Source organism: Entelurus aequoreus, linkage group LG12 (assembly GCF_033978785.1).
Source record: "Entelurus aequoreus isolate RoL-2023_Sb linkage group LG12, RoL_Eaeq_v1.1, whole genome shotgun sequence".
NCBI lineage: Eukaryota > Metazoa > Chordata > Actinopteri > Syngnathiformes > Syngnathidae > Entelurus > Entelurus aequoreus.
The window spans coordinates 56225881-56233740 of record NC_084742.1 but is presented as its reverse complement, the minus strand read 5'-3'; the positions used below and the strand labels follow the sequence as shown (position 1 = coordinate 56233740).

Here is a 7860-nt window from a genome sequence, read left to right as displayed (position 1 = left end):
ACAACAAGACGACTAATCATGGCAGACTTGATGAGAGACAAAAAAGACTACTTTGGGACAAACAATGATCCAGACATCTATTTTTGAACCTGAAAATAAGGAGGATGATCTTTTAGAAGCTGTGTGCTAAAGAGATGCAGCTTTAGTCAAACACTAAGCATCATGTAGCAGTATTGCTAAGTGCTAAACACGATATACAAACATAATATGCTGGCCCCACTATGGACTGGACTCTCTCACTATTATGTTAGATCCACTATGGACTGGACTCTCTCACTATTATGTTAGATCCACTATGGACTGGACTCTCTCACTATTATGTTAGATCCACTATGGACTGGACTCTCTCACTATTATGTTAGATCCACTATGGACTGGACTCTCTCACTATTATGTTAGATCCACTATGGACTGGACTCTCCCAATATTATGTTAGATCCACTATGGACTGGACTCTCTCACTATTATGTTAGATCCACTATGGACTGGACTCTCCCAATATTATGTTAGATCCACTATGGACTGGACTCTCTCACTATTATGTTAGATCCACTATGGACTGGACTCTCCCAATATTATGTTAGATCCACTATGGACTGGACTCTCCCAATATTATGTTAGATCCACTATGGACTGGACTCTCCCAATATTATGTTAGATCCACTATGTACTGGACTCTCCCAATATTATGTTAGATCCACTATGGACTGGACTCTCACACTATTATGTTAGATCTACCATGGACTGGACTCTCCCAATATTATGTTAGATCCACTATGGACTGGACTCTCCCAATATTATGTTAGATCCACTACGTACTGGACTCTCCCAATATTATGTTAGATCCACTATGGACTGGACTCTCACACTATTATGTTAGATCCACTATGGACTGGACTCTCACAATATTATGTTAGATCCACTATGGACTGGACTCTCCCAATATTATGTTAGATCCACTATGGACTGGACTCTCACACTATTATGTTAGATCCACCATGGACTGGACTCTCACAATATTATGTTAGATCCATTATGGACTGGACTTTCACACTATTATGTTAGATCCACTGTGGACTGGACTCTCTCACTATTATGTTAGATCCACTATGGACTGGACTCTCACTATTATGTTAGATCCACTATGGACTGGACTCACACTATTATGTTAGATCCACTATGGACTGGACTCTCACAATATTATGTTGGATCCACTATGGACTGGACTCTCCCAATATTATGTTAGATCCACTACGTACTGGACTCTCCCAATATTATGTTAGATCCACTATGGACTGGACTCTCACAATATTATGTTAGATCCACTATGGACTGGACTCTCCCAATATTATGTTAGATCCACTATGGACTGGACTCTCACTATTATGTTAGATCCACCATGGACTGGACTCTCACAATATTATGTTAGATCCACTATGGACTGGACTTTCACACTATTATGTTAGATCCACTATGGACTGGACTCTCTCACTATTATGTTAGATCCACTATGGACTGGACTCTCACTATTATGTTAGATCCACTATGGACTGGACTCACACTATTATGTTAGATCCACTATGGACTGGACTCTCACAATATTATGTTAGATCCACTATGGACTGGACTCTCCCACTATTATGTTAGATCCACTATGGACTGGACTCTCCCACTATTATGTTAGATCCACTATGGACTGGACTCTCTCACTATTATGTTAGATCCACTATGGACTGGACTCTCACACTATTATGTTAGATCCACTATGGACTGGACTCACAATATTATGTTAGATCCACTATGGACTGGACTCTTTTAACTAGATCCATTATGGACTGGACTCTCACACTATTATGTTAGATCCACTATGGACTGGACTCTCACACTATTATGTTAAATCCACTATGGACTGGACTCTCACACTATTATGTTAGATCCACTATGGACTGGACTCTCACACTATTATGTTAAATCCACTATGGACTGGACTCTCACACTATTATGTTAGATCCACTATGGACTGGACTCTCCCACTATTATGTTAGATCCACTATGGACTGGACTCTCTCACTATTATGTTAGATCCACTATGGACTGGACTCTCACAGTATTATGTTAGATCCACTATGGACTGGACTCACAATATTATGTTAGATCCACTATGGACTGGACTCTTTTAACTAGATCCATTATGGACTGGACTCTCACACTATTATGTTAGATCCACTATGGACTGGACTCTCACACTATTATGTTAAATCCACTATGGACTGGACTCTCACACTATTATGTTAGATCCACTATGGACTGGACTCTCACACTATTATGTTAAATCCACTATGGACTGGACTCTCACACTATTATGTTAGATCCACTATGGACTGGACTCTCACACTATTATGTTAAATCCACTACGGACTGGACTCTCACACTATTATGTTAGATCCACTATGGACTGGACTCTCACACTATTATGTTAGATCCACTATGGACTGGACTCTCACACTATTATGTTAAATCCACTACGGACTGGACTCTCACACTATTATGTTAGATCCACTATGGACTGGACTCTCACACTATTATGTTAGATCCACTATGGACTGGACTCTCACTATTATGTTAGATCCACTATGGACTGGACTCTCACACTATTATGTTAAATCCACTATGGACTGGACTCTCACACTATTATGTTAAATCCACTATGGACTGGACTCTCACACTATTATGTTAGATCCACTATGGACTGGACTCTCACACTATTATGTTAAATCCACTACGGACTGGACTCTCACACTATTATTTTAGATCCACTATGGACTGGACTCTCACACTATTATGTTAGATCCACTATGGACTGGACTCTCACTATTATGTTAGATCCACTTTGGACTGGACTCTCACTATTATGTTAGATCCACTATGGACTGGACTCTCACAGTATTAACTAGATCCACTATGGACTGGACACTCACACTGTTATGTTAGATCCACTATGGACTGGACTCTCACTATTATGTTAGATCCACTATGGACTGGACTCTCACTATTATGTTAGATCCACTATGGACTGGACTCTCACTATTATGTTAGATCCACTATGGACTGGACTCTCACTATTATGTTAGATCCACTATGGACTGGACTCTCACACTATTATGTTAGATCCACTATGGACTGGACTCTCACTATTATGTTAGATCCACTATGGACTGGACTCTCACACTATTATGTTAGATCCACTATGGACTGGACTCACTATTATGTTAGATCCACTATGGACTGGACTCTCACACTATTATGTTAAATCCACTACGGACTGGACTCTCACACTATTATTTTAGATCCACTATGGACTGGACTCTCACACTATTATGTTAGATCCACTATGGACTGGACTCTCACTGTTATGTTAGATCCACTTTGGACTGGACTCTCACTATTATGTTAGATCCACTATGGACTGGACTCTCACAGTATTAACTAGATCCACTATGGACTGGACACTCACACTATTATGTTAGATCCACTATGGACTGGACTCTCACTATTATGTTAGATCCACTATGGACTGGACTCTCACTATTATGTTAGATCCACTATGGACTGGACTCTCACTATTATGTTAGATCCACTATGGACTGGACTCTCACTATTATGTTAGATCCACTATGGACTGGACTCTCACAGTATTAACTAGATCCACTATGGACTGGACTCTCACACTATTATGTTAGATCCACTACGGACTGGACTCTCACTATTATGTTAGATCCACTATGGACTGGACTGTCACTATTATGTTAGATCCACTATGGACTGGACTCTCACACTATTACGTTAGATCCACTATGGACTGGACTCTCACAGTATTAACTAGATCCACTATGAACTGGACTCTCACACTAGTATGTTAGATCCACTATGGACTGGACTCTCACTATTATGTTAGATCCACTATGGACTGGACTCTCACTATTATGTTAGATCCACTATGGACTGGACTCTCACACTCTTATGTTAGATCCACTATGGACTGGACTCACTATTATGTTAGATCCACTATGGACTGGACTCACTATTATGTTAGATCCACTATGGACTGGACTCTCACTATTATGTTAGATCCACTATGGACTGGACTATCACACTATTATGTTAGATCCACTATGGACTGGACTCTCACACTATTATGTTAGATCCACTATGGACTGGACTCTCACACTATTATGTTAGATCCACTATGGACTGGACTCACTATTATGTTAGATCCACTATGGACTGGACTCTCACACTATTATGTTAAATCCACTATGGACTGGACTCTCACACTATTATGTTAAATCCACTATGGAGTGGACTCTCACTATTATGTTAGATCCACTATGGACTGGACTCTCACAGTATTAACTAGATCCACTATGGACTGGACTCTCACACTATTATGTTAGATCCACTATGGACTGGACTCTCACACTATTATGTTAGATCCACTATGGACTGGACTCTCACTATTATGTTAGATCCACTATGGACTGGACTCTCACTATTATGTTAGATCCACTATGGACGGGACTCTCACAGTATTAACTAGATCCACTATGGACTGGACTCTCACACTAGTATGTTAGATCCACTATGGACTGGACTCTCACTATTATGTTAGATCCACTATGGACTGGACTCTCACTATTATGTTAGATCCACTATGGACTGGACTCTCACACTATTATGTTAGATCCACTATGGACTGGACTCTCACACTATTATGTTAGATCCACTATGGACTGGACTCTCACACTATTATGTTAGATCCACTATGGACTGGACTCTCACACTATTATGTTAGATCCACTATGGACTGGACTCTCACACTATTATGTTAGATCCACTATGGACTGGACTCTCACACTATTATGTTAGATCCACTATGGACTGGACTCTCACTATTATGTTAGATCCACTATGGACTGGACTCTCACAGTATTAACTAGATCCACTATGGACTGGACTCTCACACTATTATGTTAGATCCACTATGGACTGGACTCTCACTATTATGTTAGATCCACTATGGACTGGACTCTCACAGTATTAACTAGATCCACTATGGACTGGACTCTCACACTATTATGTTAGATCCACTACGGACTGGACTCTCACTATTATGTTAGATCCACTATGGACTGTACTCTCACTATTATGTTAGATCCACTATTGACTGGACTCTCACAGTATTAACTAGATCCACTATGGACTGGACTCTCACACTATTATGTTAGATCCACTATGGACTGGACTCTCACTATTATGTTAGATCCACTATTGACTGGACTCTCACAGTATTAACTAGATCCACTATGGACTGGACTCTCACTATTATGTTAGATCCACTATGGACTGGACTCTCACTATTATGTTAGATCCACTATGGACTGGACTCTCACTATTATGTTAGATCCACTATGGACTGGACTCTCACTATTATGTTAGATCCACTATGGACTGGACTCTCACTATTATGTTAGATCCACTATTGACTGGACTCTCACAGTATTAACTAGATCCACTATGGACTGGACTCTCACTCTATTATGTTAGATCCACTATTGACTGGACTCTCACAGTATTAACTAGATCCACTATGGACTGGACTCTCACTCTATTATGTTAGATCCACTATTGACTGGACTCTCACACTATTATGTTAGATCCACTATTGACTGGACTCTCAAAGTATTAACTAGATCCACTATGGACTGGACTCACACTATTATGTTAGATCCACTATGGACTGGACTCTCACACTATTATGTTAGATCCACTATGGACTGGACTCTCACTATTATGTTAGATCCACTATGGACTGGACTCTCACTATTATGTTAGATCCACTATGGACTGGACTCTCACTATTATGTTAGATCCACTATGGACTGGACATTCACTATTATGTTAGATCCACTATGGACTGGACTCTCACTATTATGTTAGATCCACTATGGACTGGACTCTCACTATTATGTTAGATCCACTATGGACTGGACATTCACTATTATGTTAGATCCACTATGGACTGGACTCTCACTATTATGTTAGATCCACTATTGACTGGACTCTCAAAGTATTAACTAGATCCACTATGGACTGGACTCTCTCACTATTATGTTAGATCCACTATGGACTGGACTCTCACTATTATGTTAGATCCACTATGGACTGGACTCTCACTATTATGTTAGATCCACTATGGACTGGACTCTCACTATTATGTTAGATCCACTATGGACTGGACTCTCACTATTATGTTAGATCCACTATGGACTGGACTCTCACTATTATGTTAGATCCACTATGGACTGGACTCTCACTATTATGTTAGATCCACTATGGACTGGACTCTCACTATTATGTTAGATCCACTATGGACTGGACTCTCACTATTATGTTAGATCCACTATTGACTGGACTCTCACAGTATTAACTAGATCCACTATGGACTGGACTCTCACTCTATTATGTTAGATCCACTATTGACTGGACTCTCACAGTATTAACTAGATCCACTATGGACTGGACTCTCACTCTATTATGTTAGATCCACTATTGACTGGACTCTCACACTATTATGTTAGATCCACTATTGACTGGACTCTCAAAGTATTAACTAGATCCACTATGGACTGGACTCACACTATTATGTTAGATCCACTATGGACTGGACTCTCACACTATTATGTTAGATCCACTATGGACTGGACTCTCACTATTATGTTAGATCCACTATGGACTGGACTCTCACTATTATGTTAGATCCACTATGGACTGGACTCTCACTATTATGTTAGATCCACTATGGACTGGACATTCACTATTATGTTAGATCCACTATGGACTGGACTCTCACTATTATGTTAGATCCACTATGGACTGGACTCTCACTATTATGTTAGATCCACTATGGACTGGACATTCACTATTATGTTAGATCCACTATGGACTGGACTCTCACTATTATGTTAGATCCACTATTGACTGGACTCTCAAAGTATTAACTAGATCCACTATGGACTGGACTCTCTCACTATTATGTTAGATCCACTATGGACTGGACTCTCACTATTATGTTAGATCCACTATGGACTGGACTCTCACTATTATGTTAGATCCACTATGGACTGGACTCTCACTATTATGTTAGATCCACTATGGACTGGACTCTCACTATTATGTTAGATCCACTATGGACTGGACTCTCACTATTATGTTAGATCCACTATGGACTGGACTCTCACTATTATGTTAGATCCACTATGGACTGGACTCTCACTATTATGTTAGATCCACTATTGACTGGACTCTCACAGTATTAACTAGATCCACTATGGACTGGACTCTCACACTATTATGTTAGATCCACTATGGACTGGACTCACACTATTATGTTAGATCCACTATGGACTGGACTCTCACAGTATTAACTAGATCCACTATGGACTGGACACTCACACTGTTATGTTAGATCCACTATGGACTGGACTCTCACTATTATGTTAGATCCACTATGGACTGGACTCTCACTATTATGTTAGATCCACTATGGACTGGACTCTCACTATTATGTTAGATCCACTATGGACTGGACTCTCACTATTATGTTAGATCCACTATGGACTGGACTCTCACACTATTATGTTAGATCCACTATGGACTGGACTCTCACTATTATGTTAGATCCACTATGGACTGGACTCTCACACTATTATGTTAGATCCACTATGGACTGGACTCACTATTATGTTAGATCCACTATGGACTGGACTCTCACACTATTATGTTAAATCCACTACGGACTGG

General features: G+C 40.0%; 1 protein-coding gene across 3 annotated transcripts in view; it reads left to right on the top strand.

Moving 5' to 3' along the window:
• osgep (O-sialoglycoprotein endopeptidase) overlaps positions 1-7860 on the top strand; it is an 82423-nt gene that overhangs the window by 43754 nt on the left and 30809 nt on the right. The window lies entirely within an intron of this gene.